Source organism: Macaca fascicularis, chromosome 4 (genome assembly GCF_037993035.2).
Source record: "Macaca fascicularis isolate 582-1 chromosome 4, T2T-MFA8v1.1".
Lineage (NCBI taxonomy): Eukaryota > Metazoa > Chordata > Mammalia > Primates > Cercopithecidae > Macaca > Macaca fascicularis.
The window spans coordinates 172,294,399-172,312,029 of record NC_088378.1 but is presented as its reverse complement, the minus strand read 5'-3'; the positions used below and the strand labels follow the sequence as shown (position 1 = coordinate 172,312,029).

Sequence of the window (17,631 nt, the reverse complement as noted above, 5' to 3'; positions counted from 1 at the left end):
TTTCTCCTTCCTTCCTGCCTCCCTTCTTTCTTCTTTCCGTCCTTCCTTCCCTTTTTTCTCTCCTTCCCTACTGTCCTCCTTTCTTCTTTCCCTCCCTCTCTCCCTCCCTTTATTCTTCCCTCTCTTCCTTTCTTCCTCCCTTTCTCTCTCCCTCTCTGTCTTCCCCCACCTTCTTTCTTTATAACATAAATATACTTATATTACAAATGCAAGCATATAAGGTAATATAAAGTACAGTTTATATTACAAATGCAAGAATTTGTAATATAAAGTACAGTTTATGAGAACTGTACTTTAAAGTACAGTGTATGAGAAACAGTACATGAATTCAGCAAAGTTTCAGGATTCAGAATTAATATATACAAATCAATAGGTCTGCTATATACCAACAGCAACCAAACTGATAACCAAATCAATAACTCAACCCCTTTTACAATAGCTGCAAAAAACATAAAATGCTTAGGAATATACCTAACCAAGGAAATAAAAGACTTCTACAAGGAAGACTACAAAACACTGCTGAAAGAAATCGTAGATGACACAAACAAATGGAAACACATCCCATGCTCATGGATGGGTAGAATCAATATTGTGAAAATAACCATACTGCCAAAAGAAATCTACAAATTAAAGATAATTCCCATCAAAATACCACCATCATTCTTCACAGAACTATAAAAAGCAATCTTAAAATTCATATGGAACCAAAAAAGAGCCCACATAGCCAAAGCAAGACTAAGCAAAAACAAATCTGGAGGCATCACATTACCTGACTTCAAACTATACTACAAGGCCATAGTCACCAAAACAGCATTGCACTGGTATAAAAATAGGCAGATAGACCAATGGAACAGAATAGAGAACCCAGAAATAAAGCCAAATGCTTACAGCCAACTGATCTTTGACAAAGCAAACAAAAACATAAAGTGGTGAATGGACACCCTGTTCAACAAATGATACTGGAACAATTGGCAAGCCACATGTAGCAGCAAAACTGGATCCTTATTGCTCACCTTGTACAAAAATCAACTCAAGATGGATCAAAGACTTAAATCTAAGACTTGAAACAATACAAATTCTAGAAGATGACATCAGAAAAACCCTTCTAGACATTGGTTTAGGCAAAGACTTCATGACCAAGAACCCAAAAGCAAATGCGACAAAAACAAAAGATGAGTAGAGGAAACTTAATTAAACTAAAAAGCTTCCACACAGCAAAAGAAATATTCAGCAGAGTTAACAGACAACCCACAGAGTGGGGAAAAAAATCTTCATAACCTATATGTCCGACAAAGGACTAATATCCACAATCTACTAAGAACTCAAGCAAATCAGCAAGGAAGAAACAAACAATCCCATCAAAAACTAGGCTAAAGACATGAATAGACAATTCTCAAAAGAAGATATACAGATGACCAACAAGCATAAGGAAGAATGCTCAACATCACTAATTATCAGGGAAATGCAAATCAAAACCACAATGCAGTACCACCTTACTCCTGCAAGAATGGCCATAAAAAATTTTTTTTTTAAATAGATATTGGTGTGGATGTGGTGAAAAGAGAACACTTTTACATTGTTGGTGGGAATGTAAACTAGTACAACCACTATGGAAAACAGTGTGGAGATTCCTTAAAGAATTAAAAGTAGGTCTACAGTTTGATCCAGCAATCCTACTACTGGATGGCTATCTACCCAGAGGAAAAGAAGTCATTATACAAAAAAGATACTTGCACATGCATGTTTGTAGCAGTAAAATTTGCAGTTGCAAAAATATGGAATCAGCCCAAATGCCTGTAAATCAATGAGTGAATAAAGAAAAAAATATATATATATATGTGTGTGTATATATATCTCTCTCACAATGTTTGATTTTCTATTCCTGAGTTACTTCTCTTAGAATAATAGTCTCCAATTCCGTCGATGTTGCTGTGAATGCCATTATTGTGTTCTTTTTTATGGAGGAGTAGTAGTCCATGGTATGTGGATATAAATAGGGTATATTTATATCCCCTTGCATTCTCCTAAATTTTTCATTCAAGCTACTTGCTGTCACTATTGCTTTAAATATATATCTCAATATCGTATATTCCTTGGTTATGTACATTTGCTAATATTGATGCCTTATAGAGGAGTGTTTTCCTTATCAGTAGAGAAATGTGTAGAAATTTTCACTTGAACCTAAGAGAGTCTAAATTTTACAACACAAGTCATAAATAAAGCTACATCTTATTATTACTATTTTTTAAATTTTATTTTAAGTTGCAGGGTACATGTGAAGGATGTGCAGGTTTGTTACATAGGTAAATGTGTGCCATGATGATTTGCTGCACCTATCAACCCATCACCTAGGTATTAAGCCCCACATGCATTAGCTCTTTATCCTGATGCTCTCCCTCCCTCACATCCATGACAGGCCCCAGTGTGTGTTGTTCCCTTCCCTGTGTCCATGTGTTCTCATTGTTCAGCTCCCACTTATAGGTGAGAACATGCAGTGTTTGGTTTTCTGTTCCTGTGTTAGTTTTCTGAGGATAATGACTTCTGGCTCCATCCATTTCCCTGCAAAGGACATGATCTCATTCCTTTTTATGGCTGCATAGTATTCCATCGTGTATATGTACCACATTTTCTTTATCCAGTCTTTTATTAATGGGCATTTGTGTTGATTCTCTGTCTTTGCTACTGTGAATAGTGCTTCAGTGAACATATGTTTGCATGTATTTTTATAATGGAATGATTTATATTCCTTTGAGTATATACCCAGTAATGGGATTGCTGGGTCAAATGGTATTTCTGGTTCTAAGTCTTTGAGGAATTGCCACACTGTGTTCCACAATGGTTGAACTAATTTACATTCCCACCAATGTATAGAAAGTGTTCCTATTTTTCCACAGCCTCAATAGCATCTGTTGATTCTTGACTTTTTAATAATCGCCATTCTGACTGGCATGAAATGGTATCTTATTGTGGTTTTGATTTGCATTTCTCTAATGATCAGTGGTGTTGAGCTTTTTTTCATATGTTTCTTGGCCCCATAAATGTCTTCTCTTGAGAAGTGTCTGTTCATGTTCTTTGCCCACTTTTTAATGGGGTTGTTTTTTCTTGTAAATTTGTTTAAGTTCCTTGTAGATTCTGGATATGAGTCCTTTGTCAGGTGAATAGATTGCAAAATTTTTCTCCCATTCTGTAGGTTGTCTGTTCAGTATGATGATAGTTTCTTTTGCTGTGCAGAAGCTCTTTAGTTTAATTAGATCCCATTTGTCAATTTTTGCTGTTGTCGCAATTGTTTTTGACATTTTCATCATGAAATCTTTGCCCGTGCCTATGCACTGAATGGTATTACCTAGATTTTCTTCTAGGGTTTTTTTATACTTTTGGGTTTTACATTTAAGTCTTTAATCCATCTTGATTTAACTTTTGTATAAGGTATAAGGAAGGGATCCATTTTCAATTTTCTACATACGACTAGCCAATTCTTCCAGCACCATTTATTAAATAAGGAATCCTTTACCCATTGCTTGTTTTTGTTAGGTTTGTTGAAGATCAGATGGTTGTGGATGTACAGTCTTATTTCTGAGTTTTCCATTCTGTTCCATTAGTCTATGTGTCTGTTTTTGTATCAGTACCATGCTCTTTTGGTTACTGTAGTCTTGTAGTATAGTTTGAATTTGGGTAACATGATGCCTCCAGCTTTGTTTTTTTTGCTTAGGATTGTCTTGGCTATATGGGCTCTTTGTTGGCTCCATATGAATTTTAAAATAGTGTTTTTCTAATTCTGTGGAGAATGTCATTGGTAGTTTAATGGGAATAGCATGTATCTACACATTACTTTGGGCAGTATGGCCATTTTCACAATAATGATTCTTCCTGTCCATGAGCATGAGATGTTTTTCCATTTGTTTGTGTCCTGATTTCCTTGAGCAGTAGTTTGTAATCTCCTTGAAGAGGTCTTACATTTCCCTTGTTAGTTGTATTCCTATGTATTTTGTTCTCTTTGTAGCAATTGTGAATGGGAATTCACTCATGATTTGGCTCTCTGCTTGTCTGTTATTGGTGTATAGGAATGCTTGTGATTTCTGCACATTGATTTTGTGTCCTGAGACTTTGCTGAAATTGGTTATTAGCTTAAGAAGCTTTTGAGGCCAGGCGCGGTGGCTCACGCCTGTAATCCTAGCATTTTGGGAGGCTGAGGCGGGCAGATTGCTTGAGCTCAGGAGTTTGAGACCAGCCTGGGCAACACAGTGAAACGCTGTCTCTACTAACTTACAAAAAATTAGCTGGGCGTGGCAGCATGTGCCTGTAGTCCCAGGTACTTGGGAGGCTAAGGCAGGAGAATTGTTTGAACCCAGGTGGCGGAGGTCGCAGTGAGCCAAGATTGCACCTCTGCACTCCAGCCTGGGCAACAGAACGAGACTCCATCTCCATCATGTCATCTGCAGATAGAGACAATTTGACTTCCTCTCTTCCTATTTGAATATCCTTTATTTCTTTCTCTTGTCTGATTGCCCTGGCCAGAACTTCCAATACTGTGTTGAATAGGAGTAGTGAGAGAGGACATCCTTGTCTTGTGCTGGTTTTCAAGGGGAATGCTTCCAGCTTTTGCCCATTCAGTGTGATATTGGCTGTGAGTTTGTCATTAATGGCTGTTATTATTTTGAGGTATATTCCTTCAATACCTAGTTTATTGACAGAAAGCTACATTTTAAATAGAATATTTATAAAAACATGGTTGATGTTCTCTGTCACCTAAGAAATTATTTAGGATGCTCTGAAATGTACCAACTCTTATGGAAGACAATAGTCCCTGTGATAAGGCTGGGAAGAGTCCTAAGGACCATGGCCACTAGATTCAAAAGCACCTGGAGGAAGACGAGCTAATTTCTTTTGGTGAGGAAGAGGAAGGCCACACGGAGAAGGTAGGATTCAAGCTGGGCCTTCAACGTTGAGCATGGGTATTATTTTTTTAATAGATGAAAGGTGAGAGAATACATTGAAGGTAGGTAACGCTTGTTAGTTCAACCAGTAACTAGGTCAAAGAATAGAACAACAGCGAGAGGAAAGTGAGTCTCACAGGAAAGCCTGAGAAGTCAAGAAATGTGGGAGGGAGTCTGGGGACAGCGTGGTCAATGACCTCTTCTGACACAAGTGCACAAAGCTAGCAGAAAGGGCCCTGGGGAGACTGAGGCACATCCTAATTACCTGCCTTGAGAGGGACACCATGCTTCTATGAATGAAGCCTGAGCCCACCAGCATTGTTCCTTTTTAGTGCTCTTATAACTCATCTTCAGGCCCTTTTTCTCAAAACCCACTCCTAAGCTAGATATTATCTGTGCCAAAATTATGAAATTATTTGTGGGAATCTAAAATCAGAACTTCACATTTAAAAAAACTTGAATGTCTAATGAATTGTTTGTATTGGATTTTGTCTCCTTTGGGCCTTGAAATCATCTTGAATATGATTCTGTTGCCTGGTAGATGAGCTGCCCCCACCAGCTGTGGCTCAGGGGACTTTCCTCCAGGTTAACTGCAGTGGACTCCTCAGCATCCTTTAGTTCACTGTTGTTTAATCAACTATCAATGTCTCCTTACACTTTAATTCCTCCCTCCTTTGTCAAGTCAAACACTTAGAGGAAATCACACTGCCTGTGTTCTTCTGATCTACAGGTCTCATGAGCCCATCAAAAACTCAGTGAACTTGTTTGGTTGGATGCATCTTTTATTGCTTTTAAAATACAACAAAGCTGTCGATAAATTATTCCATCATCGCTTTTCAAGGTATCCATATTAAATGTAGCAGTCTAGAACTCTAAATTCATTGCCTTGCCCTTTCTTATATAAAATATGGACATTTGTGTGTCTCCAGTGTTCAGGCATCCTTCTTTCTTTAGTAGGATTCCTCAGACATTACTAAAAGTGGTGATGATATGAAATGTATCAATAAAAGGTACCAGGTAAAGGATTTTCAGGTGTTCAAGCACACGATTGAGGTTGTGGGCATCTTGCAATGCGTCTGAGGCTTTGGCTCTCCATGCCCACATTCCTGGGAGCGGCGCTCAGTGGCAACAGTGAGATCCAAACCACCTCCCGGTCGGTTCCCAGGATGTCCCTCTGCCTGCTCCTGGGGAGATCACGGGAAAGGAAGGGCGATTGAAGGCGTCACACCCTGGTAGGAATTTTCCAATATAAACCCAGTAACTGTTTCCATGATGACCTAAAAAAAGAAGAGTCTGGAATCAATTTGTAACTTTTTCTATGCCTCCCCCACTCTGACTCATTTTTTTGATGGGTCGTTTTTCATTATTTGTTGATGGAGGATTTGCCTTTGTAGGGCAGCGCGGCGTTAGGCCGGTGTAGCCTGAGGCAAATGTGTACCTGGAGAGAGATCAGTTCCTGCATTTCAGGTGCACAGATTATGAAATCAGGTCCCTCCCATGCTAACAAGGATCTCATCCTGTAAGCAGTGGGCTGTATTTACTGTATGTGTAGCTTTACCTGCAGGGAGATTGTGTTTTGTAATTAGTACCACTCCAAGTTTTAGCTAAATGTTTGAGGAACTGGGGGCCTCACAGGGTTGTCTCATTACTAGTAGAAGCCTAAGGAATTTATACAAGCACACCTACATGGCAACCCCACTCTACCCAAATAATGACATCATTTCTGTTTTTTTCTCTCTCTGATTAAATGCCTCTTCTCTTTTGTCCAGCTCTTCTGCACACGCTTTAAGGGGCTTTCCCTGGTGTGTGTCCTCTTTTGTTTAGCCACCCGGAAATTGAAGTGCTTCAGGCCCTTTTCATTCTTACATAAAACCTTGGCTGCTTTTTCTCCCTCATATTTGGAAAAGTCAAGGTATCATGTGAGCTGCCAAGTGCACTGGGGTGGGAACTGGAAAGGATCCAAGGCCCTATTATTTCTTCCCACTCCTTCCTAGCTCATTGTGAACTTCTTGCACCAAACTCCTAATGTTTGTAGAAGTTCTCTGGGACATTTGCCCTTTGCACCCTGTCCCATATACACGCAGAGTCTGATTCCAAAATTAATCACCAATATGGATTCAGATTAGCAAACAACTACCATAGACCGACCAGCGGGGAAGCCTTTGGAAATACCACTTCCCTGGTTGGCCACTGGACATAGTCAGAGCTGTGCAGGCCTTGGTCTCACACTGATTGGCTGTTAGGCGAAGGACTGAGACCTACCTTCCTGTTTTGATTTACTGGGAACAGGTCAAAGGGCCCCTGAAAAGTACACAACACTTCCCGTTTAAAATAGATCTTGGAAGACATTGAAAGAAGAAGGAAGAATGTGGGAATGCAATGGGACAGGGTTCTTTGATCCTAAACCCAGTCAGAATCTTAATTAGCTGTACGTGGAAGACCACAAACAGCACCCTCTCCCAGCGAAGGCCTCTCCAAGTGAAATGCAAGTTCCAGGAAATGATTGAGTTGTCCCATGTCCAAATGAATCCACCATGAGGTTCCGGGAGATTCTGAATGAGGAGGCTTCTTTGTCTCTGTATATTCTGAGTGAGTGAAATCACTGGTAATTCAGAGAGTGTCTGTAACAGAGAGGGTTTTTAGCTGTGAATAATATGCCATGTACTGTATATACACGTAATAGAATGGGAGAGACTGGCCTCCCCGCCTTCCCTTCTCACTCTCCCCGTTTCCCACCCAAGAGGTCCAGATAGGATCACTGATGAGGATGGTGTAGATGAGGGGGACACTCAGGAAAGAATCCAGGGGACGTCCAGCCTTGGTGGTTGAGCCAAGATGAAGGACTAGCCAAGAAGGATTGAGCAGCAGCTGCAAAGGGAGGGGAAACACGGAGAAAAGGAGTACAACCCAAGCCAGGCCATGAAAGTGTCTCCGATGGTCATTGCTGTCTAAACTATTGAGAAATTGTGTGAGATGAAGATAGAAAATTAACCGCTGTGTTTGACCAGAGGCAGGTCCATGCTAAATTCAACAAGAGTAATTTCTGTAATGCATTGGAAAGCTCCATTGGACAGATGTTACATACAAGGCTCAGTTATTCAGGAAATAGGCATGCTCGGTTTTTGCAATGGTGAGAAATTTTCCCACAAAGTTTTGCAGACTTCCATTATTTTCTAGCACTGCCTGCTGTAAAAACCTGAGCCTAAAAGGAATTTTCCCCTTTGTAGGTGTCTTCCTTTTTCTGCTGCGATATTGGAAGAAAATGTCCATGATCCTCATGGTTCGAGGGAAGTGCAACAATCTAACCAGGATGTGTCTCAGTGACTGGCCTCTATTTCCTTTTCTGGATAAAGGTATGCTGTTTTCATTTGCAGATACAATACTTCAGTCATTTCATAGTAATTTTTGTATTGTATCACATCTCTGTTTTAAAAAATAGAACTCAAAAATTCTTAGGAGGGCTGGTCCTAGCCTTTTGTATCTATTAAAAGTTACTGGAGGTGTGACCAGGCACGGCGGTTCACGCCTGTAATCCCAGGACTTTGGGAGGCCGAGGCGGGCAGATCACGAGGTCAGGAGATCAAGACCATCCTGGCTAACACGGTGAAACCCCGTCTCTACTAAAAATACAAAAAATTAGCCGGGCGTGGTGGCGGCGCCTGTAGACCCAGCTACTTAGGAGGCTGAGGCAGGAGAATGGCGTGAACCCGGGAGGCGGAGGTTGCAGGGAGCCTAGATTGCGCCACTGCAGTCCAGCCTGGGGGACAGAGCCAGACTCCGTCTCATTTTAAAAAAACAAACTAACTAGAGGTGTATAGAGTGGGAAATTACCGCAGGCTGGAATTGGTTTCTTAGCATGACACCAAAAACACAAGCTGCCAAAGAAAAAACAGATAAATTGGACTTGATCCAAACTGTAAAACTTTGTGTTTCAAAGTACACTGTCAAGAAATTAAAAGACAGCCCCATAGAATGACAGGAATATTTGTAAATCGTATGTCTGATAAGGGTCTAATTCAGGATATATCCCTCTTGCAATTCAACAATAAAAACATGACCCAATTTAAAAATGGGCAAATAATTTGAATAGAAATTTCTTCTAAGAAGGTATACCAATGGCCAGAAGGTACATAAAAAGATGCTTTACCTCATTAGCCATCTGGGAAATGCAATCGTAACTACAGTAAGATAGAATTTCACACCCGCTAGGATGGTTGTTATAAAAAAGATGGACAAAAACAAGTGCCAGTGAGGATGTGGAGAGATTGGAGCCCTCATAGACTGCTGAGGGGGATGTGAAATGGTGCAGCCACTTTGGCAAACAGTCTGGCAGGTCTTCAAAGTTAAACACAGAATTACGATATGACCTGGCAAATTCTACTCCTAGGTACATACCCAGGAACATCGAAACATATGTCCCTGCAAAAACATGTACAGGAATGATCACAGCAGCAATACTCACAATAGTCAAAAAGTGGAGACAATCCAAATGTCCATGCACTGACAAAACGATAAACAACGTGTGGCATACCCATATCGACATGACGGAGTGTCATCAGCTGTAAGGAGGAATGACGTTCTGGTAGGCTGTGTGAAAGAAGCCAGACGCAAAGGCCACATGGGTCACTCCACGCATATGAAGTTTCCGCGACAGGCAGAGCTATGGACACAGTACATGGATTCCTGGTTGCCTAGGGCTGGGGGCGGGGGCGACTAGGGGCAAGTGGGGAGTGACTGCTATGGGGAGAGGGCATTTCTCAGAGGTGAGAAAGGTCTCTGAATATTGCTTGTGATGGTGGTTGCACAACTTTGAGAATATACTAAAATTCATTGAATTATATGCACTAAATGGGTGAACTTTCTCCATGAATTGTATACACTAAATGGGTGAACTTTCTCCATGAATTGTATACACTAAATGGGTGAACTTTCTCATTAAATTATATGCACTAAACGGGTGAACTTTGTCATTGAATTATATACACTAAATGGGTGAACTTTCTCAATGAACTGTATACACTAAATGGGTGAACTTTCTCACTGAATTGTATACACTAAACGGGTGAACTTTCTCATTGAATTATATGTACTAAATGGGTGAACTTTCTCAATGAACTGTATACACTAAATGGGTGAACTTTCTCACTGAATTGTATACACTAAACGGGTGAACTTTGTCATTGAATTATATACAGTAAATGGGTGAACTTTCTCACTGAATTATATACACTAAACGGGTGAACTTTCTCACTGAATTGTATACACTAAATGGGTGAACTTTCTCACTGAATTGTATACACTAAATGGGTGAACTTTCTCACTGAATTGTATACACTAAATGGGTGAACTTTCTCACTGAATTGTATACACTAAACGGGTGAACTTTGTCATTGAATTATATACAGTAAATGGGTGAACTTTCTCATTGAATTATATACACTAAACGGGTGAACTTTCTCACTGAATTGTATACACTAAATGGGTGAACTTTCTCACTGAATTGTATACACTAAATGGGTGAACTTTCTCACTGAATTGTATACACTAAATGGGTGAACTTTCTCACTGAATTGTATACACTAAATGGGTGAACTTTATGGCACATGGATTGTATCTCAATAAAGCTGTTGAAAACTTTAAAGGAGACTTCTGGTCTATTTGTTTCCAGTCATTTCCATGTGCCATTAACTACCTCCAAAGGTTATTTCAAGAAAATTCCTCAAGTTGTTTCATTTCTCTACTTTCTTGTCCCATTGCCCCTAGCTTCCCTTGTCTGTCTGTCTGTCTGTCTGTCTGTCTCTCCTCGCTCTGGCTCTGGCTCTCACTCTCTGTTTCATCGCTGGCAATAACTGGGAAAGCCACATACCTCCCATCTGTTCTTTGCCCTCAGTGATTTCACCAAAGTGAGAGGTTTTATGTGCTTTTGCTCACAAAGCCTCTTTTAGTCCCATCTGTTAAGCCTTGGATTCTAGAAACAGTTCATGTTTCCAGTACTTCAAGACTTGGAATTTTTGGACTTTCTCTGTTCATTTTTATGTCTGCTTGTTTCATACTGAATGCCTCTTTCCTGACACCATTTCTTCCTTGAAATACCTTGACCAGTGCAGCCAACACATCCAAGTAACATCCAGTGGCACCCAGTTCTCCTGTGTCCTGCCCCAGAGCTATGAGGACAGGACATCCAGTGGCACCCAGTTCTCCTGTCCCGCCCCAGAGCTATGAGGACAGGACATCCAGTGGCACCCAGTTCTCCTGTCCTGCCCCAGAGCTATGAGGACAGGACATCCAGTGGCACCCAGTTCTCCCGTGTCCTGCCCCAGAGCTATGAGGACAGGACATCCAGTGGCACCCAGTTCTCCTGTCCCGCCCCAGAGCTATGAGGACAGGGCATCCAGTGGCACCCAGTTCTCCTGTCCCGCCCCAGAGCTATGAGGACAGGACATCCAGTGGCACCCAGTTCTCCTGTCCCGCCCCAGAGCTATGAGGACAGGACATCCAGTGGCACCCAGTTCTCCTGTCCCGCCCCAGAGCTGTGAGGACAGGTGGCACTTGGCCTGCCTCCGTGTAGTATAGCAGTAGCTTTTCCAGACCTTTTGCTGTGGAGTATGGTAGACGTTTGCCTTTCCTGCCTCCTCTAACAGATTCCTTGCCATGGGCTACTCAGAGCCACATCTTTTAGATCTAGGTTAGGGCAGCTCCCCTCTTTTACGTCTCATTTCTGCATTAGGGCAATTACTGCCGCTGGTACACAAACCCCCTGAAATCTCAGCAGCTTCACACAACAAAGCTTTCTCCCTCACTCCAAATCCTACCTGGGCTGCCCAGGGTTCACATTCCGGCAGTGACTCAGGGATTCTGACTACCTTCATGTCATCAGAGCTGTGGCCTCCCAGGTCACTCTGGTGGGGCAAGTGAGGAGTGCAGATGGAGCTTATCTTAATTGCCTCAGCCTGCAAGGGTCACACACCACTTATGTCACCATTGGCCCGAACGTGTCTCGTGACTCCAGTGAGCGCTCGTCGTCTGCCACAGGTGAGCTGGAGCTCGCGGGGCCGAGAGCTTTCAGCAGATCACAAGGTACCTGTGGGAAGGAGAAGATAGAAATAGAGGCTTCTTGTTTGATCATAAGGATAGAGGAAGGTGGACAGATCTGAGGAATGAGAATGAAGGTGTCTCCCTGTACCCTGCAGCCTTGTGTGAGGAGTGAGTGCTGAAATGATTAGCATAGTAGAGGCACGGCTGGTCCTGAGTGGACACTGGTCGGGTCAGGTCCACATCTCCCTTTGCCTCTTTTCACAATATGCAATATTTGGGCAGTTTTAATTACAAGTTCCAAACGAGGAGTTGTAAAGAAGCATGTTAGCTAGAGGGGATGAGAAGAAACATGTTTCTAATCTTTCCCCATTGGAAGGACGTTATTCTGAGGGTGTCAGAAGTTTGAGATGGGAATGGGATGAGCATGAGATCCTTCGCGCTGTTTTGACCGAACAGTGAAAGGATGGGGAGCAGAAAGGAGCGGCCGGGTGTTTGCAGAGGAGAGGGCAGGCAGGTCGCTGCAGGGAAAGTGATAAAATGCTTTTTTGTTTTCAGTCTTTTTTAAAGCCACGTTTCCTGACGACTTCCTTATGTCCTTAGCTATGCACTGCTTTTCAGCATGGTCTTCCATCACGTCCATCCTATGACTGCACTACACTGATTTAGTCAAACGCCGGTGGTCACACACTGTCATTGGTAGCAGCTATTTTTGTTTTAAAAGTGAGTTTTATTTGTCTTTAGAACATTTTTATTTGGGGGAAAGAAAAGCAAAAATTGCATAACCAATTCCTTTACCCTACAACTAGGCTTCACATTTCTTATCATTCTGTCCTATTTACTTCATAATTATACATTATGGCATTTTTGAAAGAAAAGGTCATAGTACAGATGGTTTCCAACTTACGATGGTTCAACTTAATTCTTCAACTTTATGATGGTGCGAAAGTGATACGCATCCACTAGAAACCAGTACTCCACGTTCTGAATTTTGATCTTTTCCTGGGGAAGCCATGTGCGGTGCAAGGTGCCCCCTGCATGTGGGCAGGGCCGCCAGGCAGCTGCAGAGTCAGAAGGGCAGACCACCCACACTCGACGCTGTGCCCTGTTGCCAGCGTTTGCTGGATATTTTGTGTTTTCGCATCCCATCATGTCTGCAAAATGATATTTTAAACTTACAATGAGTCGATTGGGACATAACCCATTGTAATTTCTATGCTAGGTAACCCCAATAGCAACATCAATCTACCAATCCGCCATCAGTCACTCAACATGGCAGGTCCTCAAATGGTGCCACTTTGTTCAATGTCATTTCTTTTTTGTTTTTGTTTTTGTTTTTGAGACGAAGTCTCACTCTGTTGCCGAGGCTGGAGTGCAGTGGCTCACTGCAACCTCTGCCCCCCGAGTTCAAGCAATTCTCCTGCCTCAGCCTCCCGAGTAGCAGGGACTATAGGCGCGCACCACCATGCCCAGTTAATTTTTTGTATTTTTAGTAGAGAAGGGGTTTCATCATGTTGGCCAGGCTGGTCTCGAACTCCTGACCTCAGATGATCCACCTGCCTTGGCCTCCTAAAGTGCTGGGATTATAGGTGCGAGCCATTGCACCCGCCTGTTCAGTATCATTTCATCACGGTGCTGGCGAGGGGAAAGCTGATTCCCGTCAAGGGCCACCATTTGTGTGGGGCTGGTACCGTCTCCCCATGTCTCTCTGGGTTTTCTCCGGGTGCTCCGGTTTTCTCCCCCATCTCAGAGATGTGCCTGTTCATGAACGGGTGTGTGTACAGGGCGTCGTGGGAGTGAGCATGGGTGTGAGAATGAGTGGCCCTGCCATGGTCTGAGGGCTGCTTCCTGCCTTGTGCCCGGAGCTGCTGCCAGGATGGGCTCTGATCACCTCTGACCCTGAACTGGAATAAGTGGGTTGGAAAATGAATGCATAAAAACAAACTATTGTAAAATAACAATTGGTAAAATCTACTGTCACCCTACAAACGTATGGCAATGACCCGAGTGGTTGGAGAGGGCTCAGGGAGCCCATCCTGTTTGTTTTTTAACTTTGTGGGAGTAGGAGGTGCTCTTTACAATTTTTGCTTTGATTTTGCCCCCACCCCACCACCACAATGACTGCTGTCACTCACTGATTCACCAGAAATTGGATAAACAATAATCTCACTTGTTTTAATCAATCTTTCTTAAATGTATGTACAGTTCACATTTATTTCAGTGTTTAATATTAGAAATGTTTTGGGTCTATATTTAGAAGACTGGTGATGTTTTTGTGACCAGAAACACGTTGTTAGGAGCTTCTCTTGTTTATATCAATTGGCCTATGGTAGAGTTGGTTTCTGCATTTGTTTCACTTAAAGTCAGTTTCCAAGCACCTCTTGCTGACGTTAAGTGAGAACTTACCATACAGAGCCAGTTCCCACACTGTGTTCAAGATTCTGGGGATACAAAAAATAGAGCCAGGCCCTGTTCTCGGGAGGCACCGACCGTCTCTGCAGAGGCCTCTGGACCGACTCACAGGGCACCGACAGCAAGTACGCGGAGACCTGAATGCAGTACAAGTTCATGGAAGGCTGAAAGAATGACAGAATCACAGTTCCAAACCCTTAGAAATCGTCCTCTCCGACTCCCTTTTAATTCATGAATCTTCTCTGTATCATTTCTTATGAGTGACCCTGTGGTATTGGTTAGAATGTCTCCAGTGGTGAAGATAATAACTGAATAGTGCGGTGCACACTCAGCCAACAAGGGGTTCGCTCTCACACTCTCCTCGTGGTCTCTGCACAGCCCTGTGAGCCACGTTTGGCTAATGCCATAAGGTATTCTCGGGCGGAGTTTGAATGCAAAAGGCTACAGCCTCTGGGGACGGGGGTGCCCCAGGGTGTCACCCAACAACCCCTTGTTCCAGCTGCCTGAAGCTTCTGGATTCTCCCTGTCATTTCCCAGACTTCATTTTTAACCCGAGGACAGTGGACACTAGAGGCAGGCACTGGCCAGGTCTCTCCTGGGGAATGCTATGGGGGTTTCTAAGTGCATGATGTCATCATTTTCTGGACTGGATAGAACCTGCTGTGCTAAGCTCACCCTGTCCCACCCTCTGGCCAGGTGGTGTGCCCATCTCCCGTTCACACAGACAGGTCTTACTGCAGGTAAGGTCACCCTCATCCTGGGCCTCTCCACTTCCCTTGGCAACAGCAGTTAACACGGAGCCAGAGGTATTCAGGTGTTTCAAGGCTTAAGGTGGAGTCCTGACAACCTGGACGCTGCAGCTAAAGCCTCCCCTCACTACTTCTGGAACAAAAAGGTGGCCGGGCTCTGAGTACCGTCCCTCTGTTGACAACTTCCCATGGCCCAAGTCCTATCCTGATGCTTGCCGGAGACCCCTAGGCTCTGCATCCTGGCTCACCTCCATCTCCACAAGAAGCCCAGGGCTTCGGGCACCACCCCCCTTCCCACATGGCTTTCCCCTTCCCTGCTCTGCTCCCGAAAGCACAGGTGGATCTGCCACATCACGGAGGAAGCTCCGGCTACGGGCCCCTCATGTTCACACGTGCCTACCGAGGCCGGGCCGTTTTTCTTCCAGGGCACACAAAGGGGGGCAGCTGTGTGGGTGCTGGAGGCTGCTGAGCCTCTCAACAGCGTGAAGTCTGTGCTCCAGCATGATGATTAATCCTTCGCACACCCTCAGTTCCACTCCCCTCCTCTTGTCAGAATCACTTGGCTTAAGCCAACTCCAGCCTGATGTGTACCATCCAGCTGAAGATAGCTGGAGGACACTCAGCCAGTGGGCGGGTCTTGCTTAGATGTATGACTGCGGCTCTCCGGAGGACCCCAGCCAGCCTCACCCACCCCACTCCCTTAGCTCCACCCAAACTTCGCTCCAGGATCACCTTGTCAGCGAGGCCGTTCTTGATGGCCTTCCTGAAAATGCAGAGACCTCCCATCCTGGACGCTCTCACCTTCTTACTGCCTTGCCTTTTTTCCCTAACTATGTTCCACATTTACGCCCTTTTTTCTTGTACTTATTCATTTTATTTCCCCCACTGAAATGTAGGCCGTAGTTTGTTTAATGCTGTTTGCTCAGTGCCTGGAAGGTGCCTGCTCTGTATTAGGTGCTCAGACAAAGGATTTTGGAGAAAATGGATGAATGACAGAAATGTGCTAAAATAAAGAGACCACCAGAGATGAAATGGCAAGAAAAGTCTCTGCAGTGCTGTAGGCACCTTCCAGTTCAGACAGACAGAGGGACAAGAGTTGGCAGCGGATGCAGGCAGGGAGCCCCTGGGCCACCTGAGGGGCAGACGACTGCAGAAGCCCCAGGACTTCAGGGAGGCAGGGTGTCCTTTAGACACGGGATGCAGGGTGCTGAAGCTGAGTAGGGAGGCGGGTGGGGTGTCGTCTAGACATGGGGAGGGAAGTGCTGAAGCTGTGTTAGGCCACAAAGGGCAACAATGTATGTGAATGACATTTCAGCCTCTCTGACTGCTGAGATTCTTCTTCTCTCTCTTGCTTTCCTACATCTACTACATTTGATAGAACAAAAGATGCATTATTTTTCCCAGAAAGAATTGTAACAGAGAATGACTCTGCCACCAGGGCCTGTGTGATGGGTGGAATGTTAAAAACTGAAGGCAGTAAAGAATGGACTGACTGAAAGGCAGATGGAATTTCACATCCTCCCACTGTTGGTTGCTACTTAATGGCATGCATAACTCGCATCAGAATAGGTTTTTGAAATGATTTCCTTTGTTAATGCTAAGCCACACTTATGCACAGCGTGGTAAGGAAGACACTCACAAGGGTAAGGAAATGCTGGTAGAAAAGACCACGCATCGGGTACAGTGTACATTGCTTGAGTGATGAGTGCACCAAAATCTCGGAACTTACCACTAAAAAATTTATCCATGTAACAACAAACCACCCGTTTCCCAAGAACTATTGAAAAATAATAATAATAATAAGAAGAAGAAGAAGAAGAAGAAGAGGAAGAATAAGGCAGGTCCCTAAGTCTACCACTGGCAAGAGTGGGTTATCGGCGCAGCCATACTGCTGCCTCCCAGCGGTGGGGTGAAGTATCACACACAGTTTAACAAAGATGGGGCCTCATATTTGTTGTGGTTTTTTTTTTTTTTTTTTTTTTAGAAAAAGAGCAAACCACTTGTTGATAGGTGGAACATTATATTTTAGTTTAAGTTTATTGTTAACCTAACCTATGGCTCAGAATCAATGGAGATATTGGTTTTATATTAGGCAGATGCCCCCTGTTAATGATTCAGTAAAGGAAATCAGCAACCAGGCCGCTGAGTGGGATTGTGTCCCCTCCCACCTGAATACACACTAAAGATTCTAGAAATCAAAAAGAGAAGCAAAATGCTGGGAGCTATAATCCAACAAGACAAAGAATCTTCACGTTGGCCACAAACACAGCATTCTACACATGTGAATATGAGATAAGAGAAACTTGGAGAATTTAGTAACTGTTGAAACGAAAACGTGTTGGAAACAATTGGTAGCAATGTACAGATGGAGCCACCCTTTTGTTGCCACAGATTAGTAAGGAGAATTGAGTTATCCTGAGCACAAAATACACCAGGTACATAGTAAAGTAAATTAACAACTGTAACAACAAAAATATATGATGCTAGGACCTGCATTTTTGCCT

General features: G+C 43.3%; 1 long non-coding RNA gene across 3 annotated transcripts; it reads left to right on the top strand.

The window, feature by feature from the left end:
- The first annotated feature begins 4,751 nt into the window (after nucleotides 1–4,751).
- LOC141406952 (uncharacterized) lies at nucleotides 4,752–9,891 on the top strand. 3 transcript variants are annotated; one of them, XR_012434341.1, is made up of 4 exons: nucleotides 4,752–4,916; nucleotides 5,665–5,775; nucleotides 8,162–8,287; nucleotides 9,322–9,891. It is a non-coding gene; the product is annotated as an uncharacterized lncRNA (long non-coding RNA). The 3 variants fall into 3 exon arrangements; XR_012434342.1 differs by lacking the exon at nucleotides 5,665–5,775; XR_012434343.1 differs by lacking the exons at nucleotides 4,752–4,916; nucleotides 5,665–5,775 and adding an exon at nucleotides 7,944–8,064.
- Nucleotides 9,892–17,631: the final 7,740 nt, after the last annotated feature.